General features: G+C 45.1%; 1 protein-coding gene across 4 annotated transcripts in view; it reads left to right on the forward strand.

Annotated features, from left to right (window-relative positions):
- The window catches only part of LOC139236107 (putative pre-mRNA-splicing factor ATP-dependent RNA helicase DHX32), a 207028-nt gene that overhangs the window by 20355 nt on the left and 164014 nt on the right, over window positions 1-22659 (forward strand). For 3 of the 4 annotated variants that reach the window (XM_070866802.1, XM_070866798.1, XM_070866803.1), the window contains exon 1: window positions 18086-18565. The exons of the other annotated variant lie outside the window; for it this stretch is intronic. The gene's annotated coding sequence lies outside the window, so the exon portion shown is untranslated. Of the gene's footprint in view, window positions 1-18085; window positions 18566-22659 lie in introns of those variants that run through there. 4 annotated transcript variants of the gene reach the window in all.

Below are 22659 nucleotides of genomic sequence, written 5' to 3' on the forward strand. Positions count from 1 at the left end.
ATGCTTGAAGCTATCATTAAAGAAGAAATAGCGGGACATCTAGATAGGAATAGTGCAATCAAGCAGACGCAACATGGATTCATGAAGGGGAAATCATGTGTAACTAATTTACTGGAATTCTTTGAGGATATAACGAGCATGGTGGATGGAGGTGTACCGATGGATGTGGTGTATTTAGATTTCCAAAAGGCATTCGATAAGGTGCCACACAAAAGGTTACTGCAGAAGATAAAGATATGCGGAGTCAGAGGAAATGTATTAGCATGGATCGAGAATTGGCTGGCGAACAGAAAGCAGAGAGTCGGGATAAATGGGTCCTTTTAGGGTTGGGAATCGGTGGTTAGTGGTGTGCCACAGGGATCGGTGCTGGAACCACAACTGTTTACAATATACATAGATGACCTGGAAGAGGGGACAGAGTGTAGTGTCACAAAATTTGCAGATGATACAAAGATTAGTGGGAAAGCGGGTTGTGTAGAGGACACAGAGAGGCTGAAAAGAGATTTGGATAGGTTAAGCGAATGGGCTAAGGTTTGGCAGATGGAATACAATATCGGAAAGTGTGAGGTCATCCACCTTGGGAAAAAAAAACAGTAAAAGGGAATATTATTTGAATGGGGAGAAATTACAACATGCTGAGGTGCAGGGGGCCCTGGGGGTCCTTGTGCATGAATCCCAAAAAGTTAGTTTGCAGGTGCAGCAGGTAATCAGGAAGGCGAATGGAATGTTGGCCTTCATTGCGAGAGGGATGGAATACAAAAGCAGGGAGGTCCTGCTGCAACTGTATAGGGTATTGGTGAGGCCGCACCTGGAGTACTGCATGCAGTTTTGGTCACCTTACTTAAGGAAGGATATACGAGCCTTTGGAGGGGGTACAGAGACGATTCACTAGGCTGATTCCGGAGATGAGGGGGTTACCTTACGATGATAGATTGAGTAGACTGGGTCTTTACTCGTTGGAGTTCAGAAGGATGAGGGGTGATCTTATAGAAACATTTAAAATAATGAAGGGAATAGACAGGATAGAGGCAGAGAGGTAGTTTCCACTAGTCGGGGAGACTAGAATTAGGGGGCACAGCCTCAAAATACGGGGGAGCCAATTTAAAACCGAGTTGAGAAGGAATTTCTTCTCTCAAAGGGTTGTGAATCTGTGGAATTCTCTGCCCAAGGAAGCAGTTGAGGCTAGCTCATTGAATATATTCAAATCACAGATAGATAGATTTTTAATCAATAAGGGAATTAAGGGTTATGCGGAGCGGGCGGGTAAGTGGAGCTGAGTCCACGGCCAGATCAGCCGTGATCTTGTTGGGTGGTGGAGAAGGCTCAAGGGGCTAGATGGCCTACTCCTGTTCCTAATTCTTATGTTCTTATTAATGTTGGGGAAGTCCAGAACCAGGGGTCACAGTCTAAGGATGAGGGGTAAGCCATTTAGGACTGAGATGAGGAGAAACTTCTTCACCCAGAGAGTGGTGAACCTGTGTAATTCTCTACCACAGAAAGTTGTTGAGGCCAATTCACTAAATATATTAAAAAAGGAGTTAGATGTAGTCCTTACTACTAGGGGGATCAAGGGGTATAGCGAGAAAGCAGGAATGGAGTACTGAAGTTGCATGTTCAGCCATGAACTCATTGAATGGCGGTGCAGGCTCGAAGGGCCGAATGGCCTACTCCTGCACCTATTTTCTATGTTTCTATGTGTTAATGGACTAAATGATGGAAATGAATCAGTTATAATGTAAAATATATTTTATTCAAAAGTTTAACAAACATTTGTTTGTACTTAACTTAAATTTAATAAAAATATTCTTGTGTCAAATATTCAAGTTTTCAGTTGAGATCATTTACAAACTTGTAAACTTGTAAATTTACATCACTTACAAAAAACTTTTAATTTGAGAACAGTTACAACAGTAACAACAATAATAACAATAACAACAACAGCAGCAAAGAACGGCTGCACCCATCTCTCTTCCACCTATTCTAAGATCGCCTGCTGTGCTTGGTCTTGGTGACTCCACCCCTGCCCGCAGGTGATAGCGCAGCATTTCTCGGGTTGGTACCAAGCTTATTCTTTCAAACATCTCGGGTAATGCGCAGTTCTTGATGGTAGGGGGCGGGGTGGGTGTTGTGTATGGAGAAAGAGTCAGACTGAACACTGTGAGCTTGTCTTTTATTGCAGGTCTCCAGAGTGCCTCTCCAACCTGTGAAGCCTCCTTAAATACCTGTGCTCCCAAGGGATTATGGAATCGCTTGGGACTCCAGGGGAAGAGCCCTCTGGTGGCTGTACAGAGTAAATACAAGTCCACGTATATAATAGGGGGGAAGGGGGCGGTGGGGGTGGGGGAGCTGGTAATGTGGAAAGCCTGGCTTGGGCCTCTTCAGAGGCTGGTCTGGGGATTGAACTGGGAGTGGCAATTGATTCTGTTAATGGGCGCGGGATCTGGGAATGTTCCCTTATTGCAGCAGCTAACTCTGACATTCTCTCTGCAACATTCTCTCCCTCATGTTCGCCAACAGTGTCTCAAATGCCTGAGAAATTCCCACCCTCATGTTCTCGGACAGTATTCCCATTCCTCGTGAGAGTGTTGTTACTTCTCTCGACGGACCTGATACCTCATCACCCACCCCCACTGATGGTGTCCAGGAGTGATCGGGTAAGGTCAATGCTCTCTGCACTCATTGACATCATCTGAACCACATCTGTTAGATCCTGCACCTCAGGAGAGCGTTGTTGAGCTCTCCTTCCCCTCCTCACCCTGGGTGTGGCTCGTTGCATCCCACTGGGACCTGCAGCATCGGGTGGTGGGGCCCTGGGGGTACCTCGCTGCATCCCACCGGAATCCCCAGCCTCGGACAGTGGGAGACCATGGAATGTTCCACCAACACTCATACCACTCAGGAAAGGGGCTGGCACCTCAATGGGCGGCACCTGCACCTCTTCCAGAGTGAGTACAGCAGTGGGGGCTTCATCCATCCCCTCCCCCTCCTCCTCGCCCCCATGCTCTTGGTCTGGAAGGTGGAATTGGAAGATGTTCTCCTCTTCAGGCTCGTCTGCATCTGAATCATCTGCTGCATCGGCTTCAGCCTCGTCTGGGTTGACCTCAAGTTCAGCAAAATATAACAGAACAGACAAATGGTTAGCAGCAGAGGAGGGGGCATGAGTAGGCTCACACAGCGCAGGCAGCAGGCTGATTTGAAGGACCACGATGAATGATAGCACATTGCATCAACCGAAGCGTAGCTGACGGAGACATCCCCATGAACCGAAGCATGGCTAGCCCGCGCTGTACTTAACATTTAGCAAAGCCAGACTGTGGAATTTGCAGGACTTACCCTCTCCCTCGAGTGTGGGCCCAGCTTGTGCAGTGGTGCTTGCTTTTCTCCAGGCAGGACCCATCACAACAGCGACCCTGTCTTTCTGCTGGGTGGGACATATACAGATGCATTTACAATTGCAATTCCATTGAATAATTAAAAATATTACTTACACTAACTACTTGATCAAGCTCCTGCTCCTTCTTTATGCATTGGCCTTCTGACCTCGGGGTGGTCACCATTGCACAGTAATCTTCTGCAAATTGGTTCCAGCGTTTCTTCATTTCTTTTGGTGGAACTTTTATGTGACCTCTGCTGGTGTCCAACTCGTTCCGTCTGTCCTCAATCACAGTAACTAATGTCTCCACTTCATCCTAAGAAATTCTTGGTCCTTGTGTCGCGTTGCATCTTGTATTGCAGCTCCGATTTTTCTAATGACCATTAAAGTTCTCACACACAACTGATTCTTTAAAAATGGCCGAATGCAGACTGGGAGCTGTACTGGGCATGCGCATCCATAGCAGTCACGTCAAAAACGTCCTTTTCTTTTTAATCGCGCATGCGCAGAAATAATGGCATCGTTTTTTTGGCGCAGACATTAGGCTCCACCTCCCCGAGGCTACAGGTCAGGCTGCGCGGCGTCAATGTCAAAAAATAGAACGGGGAAACGTGCTACTTTTTTTTGGAGTAGTTGGGGCCAAGAAAAACGTGCGTAACTCTAGCAATTTGCAAAAAAACGGCATTGGGGAAAATTTCCCTATTATTCTATCCCTTTCTCAAATCCTCTCCTCTATCTCATAGAATCATAAAAATTTACAGCACGGAAGGAGGCTATTCGGCCCATCGTGTCCATGCCAGCCGACAAACAGCTATCCAGCCTAAACCCACTTTGCAGTTCTAGCACCATAGCCATGTAGGTTACGGCACTTCAAGTGCATATTCAAGTAATTTTTAAATGCGATGAGGGTTTCTGCCTCTAACATCCTTTCAGGCAGTGAGTTCCAGACCCTCACCAACTTCTGGGTGAAAACATTTCTCCTCAAATCCCCTCTAAAGCTCCTACCACGTACTTAAAATCTGTGCCCCCTGGTTATTGACCCCTCTGCTAAGGGAAATAAGTCCTTCTTATCCATTCTATCTAGACCTCCTCATAATTTTATACACCTCAATTAGGTCTCCCCTCAGCCTCCTTTGTTCCAAAGAAAATAACCCCAGCCTATCGAATCTTTCCTCATAGCTAAAGTTCTGCAGTCCAGGCAACATCCTCATAAATCTCCTCTGTACCCTCTCTAGTGCAATCACATTTTTCCTGTAATGTGGTGGCCAGAACAGCACGCAGTACTCTCGCAGTGGCCTAACTAGTGTTTTTTGCAGTTCAAGCATAACCTCCCTGCTCTTGTATTCTATGCCTTGGCCAATAAAGGCAAGTAGTCCGCATGCATTCTTAACCACCTTATCCACCTAGCCTGCTACCTTCAGAGATCTGTGGACATGCACTCCAAGGTCTCTCTGTTTCTCTACACTTCTCTGTGTCCTACCATTTAGTGTGTTTTCCCTTGCCTTGTTAGCTCTCCCCAAATACATTACCTCGCACTTATCTGGATTGAACTCCATTTGCCATTGTTCTGCCCACCAGTCCATTATTATCTTCCTGCTGTCGACAGCTTTCTTCTTCTTTATCAACCATACAACCGATTTTAACATTGTAAGGGATATACAGTTATAGCAGGCAAAGAGCAGACAGATAGGTGGTCAGAACACAGTGCTGAAGGTAGTGAACTAATCAATATTAGGAGGGTCTGAGGAATCGGCGATGGTATGGATTATAATTGCCTATTGTGTGTAACACTTGCTTATGTAGGTATAGCACATTTATAATGAATTAAAACTGTATGGGCAATTCATCCTTAACCTTAGTAACACATGACAAAACAGCCGAAGTCAGCAGTTACAATTTTGATTAGAAGTCTCTAAGGAAGAGATAAGAAAGCCAGTATTTTGGAACAATTACTTGAATCATATAGACTATGGCAAAATGCAAATCACAATTAACATATGGTGGGAGATGGACAATTGCATGTACCACTCAGTGCCAGTCTAATAAGAGACGACAAATCAATGTAACTCCGCTGATAGCAATAGACCTATCGATGATTTTGTAGGATGATAGCTCCTCTCCAAAGCCTGTATAAATTATACTTGAAACCTCTTGTATTTTGAAGGTTTCACGATTGAACCTTCCCTTGCCTTTGCTCGAAATAAAGCCGGTTGAACCGAAGGTTTTGTTTGTTTGATTCCGTGGTCGTTGTACGGAGGGCGAAGGGCGAGGTGTCGATTATCCATATCAGGTAGTCCGCCCTGAGGGAGAGAGGTCTTGCTTTTACCCCAATAAAGGGCAGTGTCGACTTCCTTTATCAGGTAGTCTGCCTCGAGGCAATTAGAGAAGTTTTCCTTTTACCCCAACAACATCATCTGCAAACTTCTTAATCATACTCCTCACATTGATATATTCTACAAAAAGTAAATGATCTCGTACTGAGCCCCACTGGAAACTGCCATCCATTCACAAAAACACCCATCAACCATTACCCTTTGCTTCCTGCCTCTGAGCCAACTTTGGATCCAAATTCTTTGAGGATATAACGAGCATGGTGGGTAGAGGTGTACCGATGGATGTGGTGTATTTAGATTTCCAAAAGGCATTCGATAAGGTGCCACACAAAAGGTTACTGCAGAAGGTAAAGGTATGTGGAGTCAGAGGAAATGTATGAGCATGGATAGAGAATTGGCTGGTGAACAGAAAGCAGAGAGTCGGGATAAATGGGTCCTTTTCGGGTTGGAAATCGGTGGTTAGTGGTGTGCCACAGGGATCGGTGCTGGGACCACAACTGTTTACAATATACATAGATGACCTGGAAGAGGGGACAGAGTGTAGTGTAACAAAATTTGCAGATGACACAAAGATTAGTGGGAAAGCGGGTTGTGTAGAGGACACAGAAAGGCTGCAAAGAGATTTAGATAGGTTAAGCGAATGGGCTAAGGTTTGGCAGATGGAATACAATGTCGGAAAGTGTGAGGTCATCCACCTTGGGAAAAAAAACAGTAAAAGGGAATATTATTTGAATGGGGAGAAATTACAACATGCTGCGGTGCAGAGGGACTTGGGGGTCCTTGTGCATGAATCCCAAAAAGTTAGTTTGCAGGTGCAGCAGGTAATCAGGAAGGTGAATGGAATGTTGGCCTTCATTGCGAGAGGAATGGAGTACAAAAGCAAGGAGGTCCTGCTGCAACTGTATAGGGTATTGGTAAGGCCGCACCTGGAGTACTGTGTGCAGTTTTGGTCACCTTACTTAAGGAAGGATATACTGGCTTTGGAGGGGGTACAGAGACGATTCACTAGGCTGATTCCGGAGATGAGGGGGTTACTTTATGATGATAGATCGAGTAGACTGGGTCTTTACTTGTTGGAGTTCAGAAGGATGAGGGGTGATCTTATCGAAACATTTAAAATACTGAAAGGGATAGACAAGATAGAGGCAGAGAGGTTGTTTCCACTGGTCGGGGAGACTAGAACTAGGGGGCACAGCCTCAAAATACGGGGGAGCCAATTTAAAACCGAGTTGAGAAGGAATATATTCTCCCAGAGGGTTGTGAATCTGTGGAATTCTCTGCCCAAGAAAGCAGTTGAGGCTAGCTCATTGAATGTATTCAAGTCACAGATAAATAGATTTTTAACCAATAAGGGAATTAAGGGTTATGGGGAGCGGGCGGGTAAGTGGAGCTGAGTCCACGGCCAAATCAGCCATCCAAAGCTAGTATATCCTTCCTTAAGTAAGGTGACCAAAACTGCACGCAGTACTCCAGGTGCGGCCTTACCAATACCTTATACAGTTGCAGCAACACCTCCCTGCTTTTGTACTCCATCCCTCTCGCAATGAAGCCAACATTCCATTTGCCTTCCTGATTACCTGCTGCACCTGCAAACTAACCTTTTGGGATTCACGCACAAGGACCCTCAGGTCCCTCTGCACCACAGCATGTTGTAATTTCTCCCCATTCAAATAATATACTGTTTTTTTCCCAAGGTGGATGACCTCACACTTTCCAACGTTGTATTCCATCTGCCAAACCTTAGACCATTCGCTTAACCTATCCAAATCTCCTTGAGTCCTCTACACAACCCGCTTTCCCACTAATCTTAGTGTCATCTGCAAATTTTGTTGCACTACACTCTGTCCCCTCCTCTAGGTCATCTATGTATATTGTAAACAGTTGTGGTCCCAGCACTGATCTCTGTGGCACACCACGAACCACTGATTTCCAACCGGAAAAAGAACCATTTATCCTGACTCTCTGCTTTCTGTTCGCCAGCCAATTCTCTATCCATGCTAATACATTTCCTCTGACTCCGCGTACCTTTATCTTCTGCAGTAACCTTTTGTGTGGCATCTTATCGAATGCCTTTTGGAAATCTAAATACACCACATCCATCGGTACATCTCTATCCACCATGCTCGTTATATCCTCAAAGAATTCCAGTAAGTTAGTTGAACATGATTTCCCTTTCATGAATTCATGCTGCGTCTGCTTGATTGCACTATTCCTATCCAGATGTCCCGCTATTTCTTCCTTAATGATAGTTTCAAGCATTTTTCCATGTTAAACTACAGATGTTAAACTAACCGGCCTATAATTACCTGCCTTTTGCCTGCCCCCTTTTTTAAACAGAGGCGTTACATTAGCTGCTCTCCAATCCGCTGGTACCTCCCCAGAGTCCAGAGAATTTTGGTAGATTATAACAAATGCATCTGCTATAACTTCCACCATCTCTTTTAATGCTCGAGGGGCTAGTTGGCCTACTCCTGTTCCTAATTCTTATGTTCTTATGTTCTTGCCACTTTGCCTTGCATCCCATAGGCTTTTACTTTCGTGACCAGACTGCCATCTGGGATCTTATCAAAAGTCTTGCTAAAATCCACATAAACTACATCAAACGCACTACCTTCATCGACCCTCCTTGTTACCTCCTCAACAAATTCAATCAAGTTAGTCAGACACAACCTTTCCTGAACAAATCCATGCTGACTGTCCTTGATTAATCTGTGTGTTTCTAAATGAAGATTTATCCTGTCCCTCAAAATGTTTTCCAATACTTTTCTCACCGCTATCCCTTTCTTCCCTTTTTAAACAATGGCACAACGTTAGCAGTCCTCCAGTCCTCCGGCACATAAGAACATAAAAACATAAGAAATAGGAGAAGGAGTAGGCCATTGGCCTCTCGAGCCTGCTCTGCCATTCAATAAGATCGTGGCTGATCTGATTTTGGCCTCAGCTCCACTTCCCTGCCCACTTCCCATAATCCTTCATTCCCTTATCATTCAAAAATCTGTCTATCTCCGCCTTAAATTTATTAAATAACACAACCCCCACAGCTCTATGGGGTAGAGAATCCAACAGTGGCACCATCTGGTGGCTAGTAACCCCAAGCAATATCCACCTTTAAGATATTAGTAACAGTCTTTTTACAAATTGAGATGGTCCGGGGCTTTCTGCTCCCGAGTTGATCGTCTCAGTTCAACTCCAGCCTTGGGCGAGCGTTCTGAGTCTGTTCTGACTGGGGGCTGGGTAGCCGATCTGATGGGAGTGGTAATGACCATGTCAGGGATTGAAAGTCCAGACTCATTGATGACAGTAGAGTACTCTGATGACTGAGGGCAGGTTGGTTGGTCACCAATTGTGTCTTCCTCAGACTGTTCCTGTTCATCCGTGTGCCACAGCTTTATCTGATCAATATGTTTCCTGCATGTTTGCCCATCTTTAGCCTCCTTGACCATAATTTAGTATATACACAGGATCATTAACAGAAATGTCGCGTGGCACAGCAGCGCGATCCTGATACCACTGCTGACTTTTACGTCTGTATTTAACATGGTCGTTCAAGTCAGGGTGGACATAGAAACATAGAAAATAGCTGCAGGAGCAGGCCATTCGGCCCTTCGAGCCTGCACCACCATTCAATAAGATCGTGGCTGATCATTCACCTCAGTACCCCTTTCCTGCTTTCTCGCCATACCCCTTGATGCCTTTAGCCGTAAGGGCCATATCTAACTCCCTCTTGAATATATCCAATGAACTGGCATCAACAACTCTCTGCGGTAGGGAATTCCACAGGTTAACAACACTCTGAGTGAAGAAGTTTCTCCTCATCTCAGTCCTAAATGGCTTACCCCTTATCCTTAGATTGTTTCCCCTAGTTCTGGACATCCCCAACATCGGAAATATTCTTCCAGCATCTAACCTATCCAGTCCCGTCAGAATTTTAAACGTTTCTATGAGGCCCCCTCTCATCCTTCTAAACTCCAGTGGATATAGGCCCAGTTGATCCAGTCTCTCCTCATATATAAGTCCTGCCATCCCGGGAATCAGTCTGGTGAACCTTCGCTGCACTCACTCAATAGCAAGAACGTCCTTCCTCAGATTATGAGACCAAAACTGAACACAATATTCCAGGTGAGGCCTCACCAAGGCCCTGTACAACTGCAGTAAGACCTCCCTGCTCCCATATTCAAATCCCCTAGCGATGAAGGCCAACATACCATTTGCCTTCTTCACCGCCTGCTGTACCTGCATGCCAACTTTCAATGACTGATGTACCATGACACCCAGGTCTCGTTGCACCTCCCCTTTTCCTAATCTGCTGCCATTCAGATAATATTCTGCCTTCATGTTTTTGCCCCCAAAGTGGATAACCTCACATTTATCCACATTATACTGCATGCCATGCATTTGCTCACTCACCTAACCTGTCCAAGTCACCCTGCAGCCTCTTAGCATCCTCCTCACAACTCACACTGCCACCCAGCTTAGTGTCATCCCCAAATTTGGAGATATTACACTCAATTCCTTCATCTAAATCATTAATATATATTGTAAATAGCTGGGGTCCCAGCACTGAGCCCTGCGGCACTCCACTAGTCACTGCCTGCTATTCTGAAAATGACCCATTTATCCCGACTCTCTGCTTCCTGTCTGCCAACCAGTTCTCTATCCACGTCAGTACATTACACCCCAATACCATGTGCTTTAATTTTGCACACCAATCTCTTGTGTGGGACCTTGTCAAAAGCCTTTTTAAAGTCTAAATACACCACATCCATTGGTTATCCCTTGTCCACTCTGCTAGTTACATCCTCAAAAAATTCCAGAAGATTTGTCAAGCATGATTTTCGTTTCATAAATCCATGTTGACTTGGACCTATCCTGTCACTGCTTTCCAAATGCGCTTCTATTTCATCTTTAATAATTGAATCCAACATTTTCCCCACTACTGATGTCAGGCTAACCGGTCTATAATTACCCGTTTTCTCTCTCCCTCCTTTTTTAAAAAGTGGGATTACATTGGCTACCCTCCAGTCCATAGGAACTGATCCAGAGTCGATAGACAAGAGAGAGCTTGGTCTTGAGAACTCTCTTCATCAGTCGTTCAGAAGCGGGGACCCCGGTAAGCATGTGGGGTCTTGTCCTGTAACTAAGCAATATGCATGATAAGCGAGTCTGCAGTGAACCTTGAGTTACACGTTTCATACTCTGCTTGATGATTTGGACAGCATGCTCTGCTTAACCATTCGATGCGGGTTTGAATGGTGCTGACTTCACATGTTTGATACCATTGAGTTTCATGAACTCTTGAAACTCCAGACTAGAGAAGCAAGATCCGTTGTCACTTACAACGATGTCGGGAAGACCATGAGTGGCAAACATAACATGAAGGTTCTCAATGGTAGCTGTGGATATACTGGATGACATGATTATACACTCTATCCACTTGGAATATGCATCCACCACAAATAAAAACATCTTTCACAGGAAGGGAGCTGCAAAGTCGATGTAGATCCTGGACCATGGTTTAGATGGTCACGACCACAGACTCAGCGGCGATTCCACTGGTGCTTTACTTAGCTGCGTGCAAGTGTTGCACTGATGCACACATGATTCCAGATCAGAGTCAATTCCAGGCCACCATACATGAGGCCTGGCAATGGCTTTCATCATGACAATACCGGGATGAGTGCTATGTAGATCATGTACAAATTTTTCTCTGCCTTTCTTAGGCATAACAACACGATTACCCCACAGTAAACAATCTGACTGAATGGATAGTTCGTCTTTGTGACAATTCTAAGGTTTGGTCTCATCACCCATTTACTTGGGTATGGCAGACCAATCACCACTAAGGACACAATATTTCACAACCGATAATATCAGGTCCTGGCTGGTCCAAGTCTTAACTTGTTGAGCCATGACAGGGGTTCCTTCACTTTCAAAAGTATCCATAACTAACAGTAGATCTGCAGGATGTAGCGTCTCCACCTCTGGTGTGGGCAACGGCAGGTGGCTCAGTGCATCGGCACAATTCTCGGTGCCAGGTCTATGGCGAATGACACAATCATAGGCAGATAATGTCAGCGTCCACCTCTGGATGCGGGATAATGCATTGGTATTTATACCTTTGTTTTCCGAAAACAATGAAATGAGTGGCTTGTAATCGGTTTCTAGTTCAAACCGAAGGCCAAACAGATCCTGATGCATCTTTTTAACCCCATGCACACAGGCTAATGCTTCTTCTTCTACCATGCTGTAGGCTCTTTCCGCCTTCGACTAACTTTTAGAAGCATTCACAATAGGTTGGATTTTATCCGACTCATTAGCTTGTTGGAGCACGCAACCAACACCATATGACGAAGCATCACAGGCCAATACTAGACGCTTACACGGATCATAATGTACCAGCAGCTTGTTAGAGCAAAGCAGATTAGTAGCTTTCTCAAAAGCTCTACCTTGAAATGCACCCCAAACCCAGTTGTCGCCTTTTATTAGCAGCATGTGCAGTGGCTCTAATGAAGTGGCCAATCTAGGTAGGAAATTATCGAAGTAGTTGAGTAGACCAAGGAACGCATGCAGCTCCATCACATTCTGAGGCTTAGGTGCATTTTTGATGGCCTTGGCTTTTGAGTCCGTAGGCCTGATGCCGTTAGCAGCAATTTTCCTCCCCAGGAATTCGACTTCCGGTGCCATGAAGACGCATTTTGAACATTTCAGTCTGAGTCCCACTTTGTCCAGACGATGTAGAACCTCTTCCAGGTTGTTCAGATGTTCGGCGGTGTCACGACTTGTGACCAGGATGTCATCTTGGAACACGACGGTTCTAGGGACGGACTTCAGTAGACTCTCCATGTTCCTCTGAAATATGGCTGCAGCCGAGCGAATTCCGAAAGCAGTCCTTTATGAATGTTGATGCACATAAGTTTCATTGACGTCTCAACCAGCTCCTGTGTCATGTAGGCCAACGTCAGATCCAGTTAGTGAAATACTTCCCTCCCAGCTAGCATTGCAAACAGGTCATCATTCTTCAGTACCGGGTATTGATCCTGTTTTGAAACTCGGTTGATCGTAACCTTATAGTCTCCAGAAATCCTGACCGTGCCATCACTCTTCAACACAGGAACAATGGGGCTGGCCCATTCATTAAATTTGACCGATGATATGATCCCTTCACGCTGGAGTCGGTCCAGTTCGATTTCGACCTTCTCCTTCATCATGTATGGAACCGCCCGAGCTTTATGATGGACGGGTCTTGCATCTGAGTCCACGTGGATCTGCACCTTGGCTCCTGTGAAATTGCCGATGCCCGGTTCAAACAGCGAGGGGAACTTGCTCAGCATTTGAGCACAAGGAGTATCCTCCTCCGACGACAACGCTTTGATATCATTCCAATTCCATTTGATTTTTTTCTAGCCAATTCCTGTCGAACAGTGTTGGACCATTGCCTGGAACAATCCATAACGGTAAATCATGAACCACACCATCGTACGACATCTTGACTGCTGCACTGCCAATCACCGTTATGAGTTCTTTAGTGTACCTATGCAACTTGGCATTGAATGGACTCAGCTTAGGCCTCACAGCCTTAGTATCCCACAGCTTGTCGAATGTCCTTTGGCTCATTATTGATTGACTTGCACCCGTGACAAATTCCATTGATACCGGCACACCGTTAAGTTTCACATTAATCATTATCAGTTGGCTCTTTGTTAGGAACGAATGCAGCCCATACACTTCCTCCTCTGGTATCTCGGATTGCATATCCGGATCCGTGCTATACTGGTCATCATCCTCCATGCGGTGTGTCGCAGCACGCTTGCTCAGTTGCAGACATATGCGCTGGAGATGCCCCAGTCTCGAACAGCCTTTACAAGTGTACTGTTTAAACCGACACTAATGAGGCCGATGATTGCCCTCACAACGCCAACATGGTGAAATCAGATTCATTTCCGTTGGCGGACTTTGAGCAGCCACAGGTTTCGCATACGCAGTTAAGTAAGTCCTGCCATATGCAGCTCTGACAAACGACGATATAATCTTGTTTACAGTGTCTGCCAAACGACGATACAATCTTGTTTACAGTATTTGCCGAGTTCCGATTTTTCGATGATATCTGCTTTAAGTTTTTGTCCATCATCATGCATGCCTGGGCAATCGTGATGGCCTTGCTCAAATCCAGCATCTCCACCACCAGTAGCTTACGCAGGATCACCTCGTGGTTGATGCCGATTACAAAGAAGTCCCGCAGCAAGTCTCCCAACGCGTTTTCGAACTTACACGGTCCAGCTAGATGTCTTAGGTTGGCAATGAATTTCGACACATACTGGCCCTCAGAATGAACGTGCTTGTAGAATCGATATCGTGAGATGATGACGCCTTCTTCTGGTTTGAGATGGTCATGTACCAGAGCACACAATTCCTTAGTCCTTGTCCGTTGGACTTGCAGGCGAGAGAAGATTCTTTATGAGTCCATAGATTTTCGGACCGCAAACCGTGAGGAAGACCGCCCTGCGCCTAACTGCGTCAGTGGGTTCTGCCATTTTGTTGGCCATGAAGTACTGGTCCAGGCGAGCTACAAAACCTGTCCAGTCCTCTCCCTCCATGAATCTCTCCAGAATTCCAATTGTGGAAATTTTTGCATGCGAAGGTTCCTAAGTTACCTCGTCGCCAAGTGTTATGTATGTAATAACTCGATAGACTGAATACTGTAAAGTAACACAGGTACAAACCTGGCTCTGCTTTATTCGGGCCCAAAGTGATTATATTACATGATGGCTTTTATACCTGGGCCGCAGACACATGCATACAGCCCAATGACCTCCGACAGTGGCGCCACCTGGTGGCTAGTAACCCCAAGCATACATACATGACACCTCCAATGCAAGTATATTCCTCCTTAAATAAGAAGACCAAAACTATACGCAGTACTCTAGGTGTGGTCTCTTGAATATCCTGTACAGTTCTGGCAGGACTTTCCTGCTTTTAGACTCCATCCCCCTTGCATAAAGGGCAATATTCCATTTGCCTTCCTGATCACTTGCTATACCTGCACACTAACTTTTTGCCTTTCATGCACAAGGATCCCAGGTCCCTCTGTACTACAGCATTTTGTAATCTCTCTCTATTTAAATAATAATTAGCTTTTTTATTTTTTCTGCCAAAGTGGATAATCTCACACTTTCCCACATTATACTCCATCTACCAAATGCTTGCCCACTCACTTAGCCTGTCTATATCCCTTTGCAGATTCATTGTGTCCTTCTCACAACTTGCTTTCCCACCCATCTTTGTATCATCAACAAACTTGGCTACATTACACTCAGTCCCTTAATCCAAGTCATTAATACAGATTGTAAATAGTTGAGGCCCCAGCACCGATTCCTGCAGCATCCCACTAGTTACTGTTTGCCAACCGCAAAATGACCCATTTATCCCGACTCTCTGTTTTCTGTTAGTTAGCCAATCCTCTATCCATGCGAATATATTGCTCCCAACCCTGTGCAGTAACCTTTTATGTGGCACCTTATCGAATGCCTTCTGGAAATCCAAATACACCACATCCACTGGTTCCCCCTTATCCACCCTGCTCATTACATCCTCAAAGAACTCCAGCAAGTTGGTCAAACATGATTTCTATTTCATAAAAGCATGCTGACCCTGCTTGACTGCATTATGATTTTTCAAATGTCCTGTTACTGCTTCCTTAATAATAGACTCCAGCATTTACCCAATGTCAGATGTTAGACGAACTGGTCTATATTTTCTTGTTTTCTGTCTCCCTCCTTTTTTAACATCTCCAACAAGTGAGAGTCTTGTAGATGCCTTGATATTCAACAGCATTGCCTTGATATTCAACGGCATTACCATCACCAAATCCCCCACCATCAACAACCTGGGGGTTACCATTGACCAGAAACTTAACTGGACCCGGCACAAAAACACTGTAACAACAAAAGCAGGTCAGAGGTTTGGTATTCTGCGGCGAGTGTCTCACCTCCTGACTCCCCAAAGCCTTTCCACCATCTACAGGGGACAAGAGAGGAGTGTGATGGAATACTCTCCACTTGCCTGGATGGATGCAGCTTCAACAACACTCAAGATGTTCGACATCATCCAGGACAAAGCAATCTGCTTGATTGGCATCCATCCATCACCTTCAACATTCACTCCCTCCATCACCGATGTACTATGGCTGCAGTGTGTACCATCTACAAGATGCACTGCAGTAACTCACTAAGGCTTCTTCGGCAGCATCTCTCAAACCTGCGACCTTCAACCCCTAGAAAGATAATGCAGCAGGCACATGGGAACACCACCACCTCCACGTTCCCCTCCAAGTCATACACCATCCTGACTTGGAAATATATCGGTCGTTCCTTCATCGTCGCTGGGTCAAAATCCTGGAACACGTCCTTAACAGCAATGTGGGAGTACCTTCACCGCAGCGGTTCAAGACGGCAGCTCACCAACATCTTATCACGAGCAATTAGGGATAGGCAATAAATGCTGGCCTTGCCGCGACGCCCACATCACAGGAATTAATTTTTAAAAAATGAGTTCTGACAAAATGTCACCGACCTGAAATGTCAACTCTGTGTTTCTCTCTCTTCCACAGATATGCCAGCATTTTTCTGTTTCAGTGTCAACGTGGCGGGTAGCACCATCGCCTCTGAGTCAGAATTGTGGGTCTAAGTCCCACTTCAGAGACTTGAACACAAAAATCGAGGCTGACACTTCAGTGCAGTACTGAGGGAGTGCTGCACTGGTGGAGGTGCCATCTTAAGGATGAGACATTAAGGGGGTTCAGTTACATAGTGGTTATGCTACTGAACTCATAATCCAGAGACCTAATGTTCCAGAGATGTGAGTTCAAATCCAACCACTAGGGGGAATTTAAATTCAGTTAATTAAATAAAACTGGAATAACAAGCGCGTATCAGTAATGATGACCATGCAACTGGCCTATATGTGACTCCAGACCCACAGAAATGTGGTTGACACTTAACTTTCCTCTGTGGTTTAAGGTGGCGACTCACCATCACTTTCTCAAGAGCAAATTGGGATGGGCAATAAATGCTGGCCTTGCCAGCGATGCCCACATCCTGTGAACGAATTAAAAAAATGTTAAACCGAGGCTCTGTCTGCCCTCTCAGATGGACGTAAAAGATCCCATGACACTATTTCGAAGAAGAGCAGGAGGAGTTATCCCTGGTGTCCTTACCGTAATTTATCCCTCAATTAACGTCACAGAGAAAAAAAAACAGATTATCTGGTCATTATCACATTGCTGTTTGTGGGAGCTTGCTGTGCGCAAATTGGCTGCTGTGTTTCCCACATTACAACAGTGACTGCACACCAAAAAGTCCGATGGTCGTGAAAAGTGCTATATAAATCCAAGTCTTCCTTTCTTTCTTTTACAAAAGTGACCACACTCCGATAAGTGATTAATTGGCCGTAAAGCGCTTGAGCCGGTTGGGCCGATACTCATTGCAGTTTAGAAGAATGAGAGGTGATCTTATTGAAACGTATAAGATACTGAGGGGGCTCGACAAGGTAGATGCAAGGAGGATGTTTCCCCTCATGGGGGAATCTAGAACTAAGGGACATAGTTTGAGAATAAGGGCTTGCCCATTTAAAACGGAAATGAGGAGGAGTTCCTTCTCTCAGAGGGTCATAAATCTGTGGAATTCTCTGCCCCAGAGAGCTGTGGAAGCTGGGTCATTGAATATATTTAAAGGTGGAGATGAGGGAGTCAACGGTTATGGGGAGCGGGTAGGGAAGTGGAACTGAGTCCAGGATCAGATCAGTCATGACCTTATTGAATGGCGGAGCAGGCTCGAGGGGCCGAATGTTGGGGAAGTCCAGAACCATGGGGGTCACAGTCTAAGGATAAAGGGTAAGCCATTTAGGACCGAGATGTGGAGAAACTTCTTCACCCAGAGCGTTGTTAACCTGTGGAATTCTTTACCGCAGAGAGTTGTTGATGCCAGTTCATTGGATGTACTCAAGAAGGAGTTAGACATGGCCTTTACGGCTAAAGGGATCAAGGGGTGTGGCGAGAAAGCAGGAATCGGGTACTGAGGTGAATGATCAGCCATGATCTTATTGAATGGCGGTGCAGGCTGGAGGGTCCGAATGGCCTACTCCTGCACCTATTTTCGATGTTTCTATGTTACTCCTGCTCCTATTGCTGATGAACTGCTGTACGTTGTTGTATTCTGTATATATTGTGCCTAATCCAGCCCTGATTACCTGTCAACACAGAGAGAGTCTCACACACACACGTCACAATCCAGCCGCCCTCCCCTTTAAACCGATTTTCTGTCGGCATTGGCGCGCAAGCCCCGCCCCCGGCCGCCCTCCCCTTTAATCCCAGGCGCCGCCGAACAAGATGGCGGCGGCAACAGCCGAGCGTAGTGTCCGAAGCGAGAGTTTTAAATCAAAATAATAATAACAGCACTTCATTTAAACATCAGAAACAAAACCGGCAGAAAATTGTCCGCAAAACCAAGTGGGAGTGGGATCGATTGAGGAGGAGAGAGCGAAAGAGAAAATACAACACCTACAGAAATAAATCCGTCGTGAGGGTGGGATAAATATTTTTTAAATTATTAGTATTTATTATGATGTAAGTTATCCTGGGTTTTATTTTTTTTTAAATTCAGTCGAGGTCGGAAGAAGTCGAGGTCGAAGGGTTATGGTGCGGGCGGGGGTCGAACCCCGGTCTCACTCTTCCTCTCACTGACCATATTTTACAATTTGGCTCAGAATTCATTTGAAACATCCACTTGCAGACAGACAGAGAGAGATAGAAAGATATACCAGGAAATAATCAGGCTGGAGTTTCCACCAAGGTACACAGGACCAGGTGAGTCTCTTGCCCGGCAGCTCAGTGCTGTCAATTTTTAAAATTAATTATTAATAATAAGAAAAGTGCATCTTTTTATTTGCTGTAATTTTCTTTCTGAATGGTGGTGCAGGCTCGAAGAGCTGAATGTCCTTCTCTTGCACCTATTTTCTATGTTTCTAATAATTCATAATTACGTTGATTTTTGTGGGCTGGGATTGGGTTTGGGGGTGGTGGGGGGGGGCGGTGGAAACAGGGATCCATTTCATCTCGCAGGGTTTGAGTCAAGGTTTGCGGGCTCGAGACCCACTCCAGAGACTGAGGGAGTGCCGCACTGTCAGAGGTGCCATCTTTCGGGTGAGATGTTAAACTGAGGCCCTGTTTGCCCTCTCGGGTGGGCATAAAAGATCCCCTGGCACTGATGGAAGAAGAGCAGGCGAGTTCTTCCCCGGTGTCCTGGCCAATCTTTCCAATTCTTTGTCAAATCACAAACGCCAGAGGTCACCTTGCACACATCAAGGATCACTCTGCGCCAATGCTCTTAGCCAAAAGGCCGAGAGCCACTGCACCGTTCCTGGAAGTACTGCAATACCAGGTTCGTGCCATGGAGGTGGATGGGTCAGGCCCCCCACACACCTCCGTGGAGGTGGATGGGTCAATCCACTCCACCCACCTCCTATTTCCAAAAAGCATAGGAGAACCACCTTCCTGATCTAGGGAGAACCACCTTGGGGTCATGGTTACTCCCCTGTCAGGTCAGCTACGCATGATCTTAGCCAAAAGGCCGATATTTATCCCCCATTCAACATCTGAAACAGATTATCTGCTCATTATCACATTGCTGTCTGCGGGAGCTTGCTGAGCGCAAATTGGCTGCCGCGTTTCCTACATTGTGAAAGTGACTACACTTCAAAAAGTGCTTCTCGTTATTAAGTGCTTTGGGATGTCTGATGGGTTGTGAAAGGCGCTATATAAATATAAGTTTCTGAGGATTCACCTGGATTAAGACAAAAAAAATAGAAAGGCAAGACTTTGTATTTATAATAATGCCTTTAATAAGAAATAGGAACTGGAGTAGGTCATACGGCCCCTCGAGCCTGCTCTACTATTCAGTAAGATCATGGCTGATCTTTCCCACCCAGTCCCCATAATCCCCCTGTCTCAGCCTTGAATATTTTTTTTTTTAATTCGTAGCCAATCTTTCCAATTCTTTGTCAAATTACAAACGCCAGAGGTCACCTTGCACACATCAAGGATCACTCTGCGCCAATGCTCTTAGCCAAAAGGCCTAGAGCCACTGCACTGTTCCTGGAAGTACTGCAATACCAGGTTCGTGCCATGGAGGTGGATAGGTCAGGCCCCCCACACACCTCCGTGGAGGTGGATGGGTCAAGCCACCCTACCCACCTCCTATTTCCCTCATATACTCAACGATTCAGCATCCACAGCCCTTTGGGGTAGAGAATTTCAAAGATTCACCACCCTCTGAGTGAAGAGATTTCTCCTCTCACCACCCTCAGGATGTCCGAAAGCACTTTCCAGCACTGAAGTCTTTTTTTTGAAGTGTAGTCACTGTTGTAATGTGGGAAATGTGGCAGCTGATTTTCACACAGCAAGCTCCCACAAACAGCAATGTGATGATGACCAGATGATTTCTTTTGTTAAAATGATGTTGGTTGAGGGATATATATTGGGGCCAGAATACCGGGGGGGGGGGGCGTGGGGGGAAGAGAAGTCTTCTTATTTAAATAGTGCCGTGGGATCTTTTTACGAAAGACGGCACCTCTGACAGTGTGGCACTCCCCCAATACTGCACTGGAGTGTCGGCCTGAATTTTATGGTCAAGGCTCCGGCTTGTGGTCGAAGTTTTTTTAAATACAAATCTGTTTTGGGCATGAAGCGTAGCGATTTATTGAGCAGGGAATATAAAAGGGAAAAAAATGGGTGTTTCTTGTTCAAGGCGATCAGGGAAATGAAGAGGGGAGGCAGGGTGATCTGGGCGGGTGGATTCGGGCTTGGGAAATGTATTTTTAAATAAAATTACCCTGTGCACGAAGGGTCTGTAAAAGTATTGTTTAATAATGAATGAGAATTTTAGAGGGGGAATTGAGGTTGCTGAGTCAATAAAATGATAGCATCTTACAGCTTGGAAGGAGGCCATTTGGCCCATCTTGCCTGTGGCAGCTCTTTGAAAGAGCTGTCCAGTTAGTCCCAATGAACAGTGGATGTGAGGAGTAGGCTCAGAGGATGGGTTGATTTGGGCTCTGTTGGTACCTTTTTTAGAAAGGAGCTGGATTGATAATTGTTAAGTGGGATTGAGAACTCTTGGGATATTTTCAGGAAAGGCTGGGGAAGAACCATAGTTGTAGATTGTAACACTCACTACCGCCCGTTCTACACCCCGCCCCGATTCTTCTTTCTAATTGCAGCCAGTGGAACGGAAACTCTAGAAGGGTGTATTACAGGCAGCTGATTGGATACTGCCAGTTTTCCGGCCAGTGACGGAAATTTAAATCTCCCCCCTTGGTGTTAAAGTAAGGGATCGCTAAGATGTGGGGGTTGTCCATTGTAGAATCATCTAACGTGGATGGTATTGGCTCAATGGGTTGATTGGCTTTTTTTAATTCCAGACGTTATGTTCTTGCGCTGTGCACCTTTGGGAACCCCATGTCACACAGTCCTTTACTAGGGACATTCTGTTCAACAAAATGTATGGTATTTTTTTGCCATTTCAACAATGAAAGGTTCGCCAGTGTAGTGTGTGATGCAATGGTGTAAAATTTGTTGCAAACTTTCTCATAGGGTCACACACAACGTGATGGGTGATGCAAGACTGCTCCCACTCCCCACTCCGGCCCCAATCAGAGTTTGGCAACAACTGTTTTCTTTCTGCCTGTGGCAATCCAGCAGCTTTATTTAAACATCCTGGCAATATAAAAAGATCGGGATGGTGTGGAATGTATTTTGGGAATGAACGGTGAACTTTTTGGTTTAAAAATGATGCTAAATATAAATGGGCGTATCTTTTTTTTAAATGGATGTGATGCAATGTTGCTACTAGGATTTCAGTAAAGTGTGACGGTGAATATATGAGTGAAAAACTCCCAGCAGTCCATTATGGACTGTGTAGCGCTGTGATTGGAGAAAGTACTTTGAGCTGTATTGAAATATAAAATTAAGTCAGACAAAATTATGACAAAAGGATTTTTTGGCTGAAAAATGATTTTCCATCATATCGCACTTTATCATGTCTCCAAATCGCGCTCAGTGAATTACTCTAGTGTGCGATGTAAAATATTGTACTATAGTACCATTCAAAATGTACCTCAAAATTAAAAGCATTAATTTTAGGATAAACTTGGCTTTTCTTTACCAATATGGATGACTTAAATTAGACTTTAGTGTGATTTTTTTTTACTATGTTAAAGGCTATGTAAATAAAAGTTATTATTATCTTGGGCCATGCGGGCAAGCAGAATAATAGTGAGTTAGTCGAGGATTTGTGACGAGTTAGGCCACACGTGGGTTGGGAACTATTGCATTGTTCTTATTTCGGCACTTATGATAGAAGTTTAAAAAGTATTTAAAACATGTGGTATAAATAGAATATGCCCTTGCCATCACTAAGCTATGAAAAATATATCCTGGTACTGACAGGGACTTTGACTGGCAGTTATCTGGTTAGACTCGCTCCTCGAGAAATTTATAATTTTCTTCCTCCAGGCTTCATGCTCTTCTATAATTGTATAGCATATCTACATAACTTATACCAACATCACTAAAACAGATTATCTGCTCATTTAAGAATATAAGAAATAGGAGCAGGAGTAGGACATTCGGCCCCTCGAACCTGCTCCGCCATTCAATAAGATCATGGCTGATCTTTGACCTCAAAACCACTTTCCCGCCCGATCCCGATAATCCCTTGATCCCCTTATGCCCAAAAATCTATCGACCTCCGCCTTGAACATACTCATCAATTGAGCCTCCGCAGCTCTCCGAGGCAGAGAATTCCAAAGATTCACAACCCTCTGAGTGAAGACATTTCTCCATGTCTCAGTCCTAAATGCACAATCCCTTATCCTGAGGCTGTGACCATTAGTTCTACTGCAGTT

The sequence above is a fragment of the Pristiophorus japonicus genome, chromosome 2, assembly GCF_044704955.1.
Source record: "Pristiophorus japonicus isolate sPriJap1 chromosome 2, sPriJap1.hap1, whole genome shotgun sequence".
NCBI classification, from domain to species: Eukaryota; Metazoa; Chordata; class Chondrichthyes; family Pristiophoridae; genus Pristiophorus; species Pristiophorus japonicus.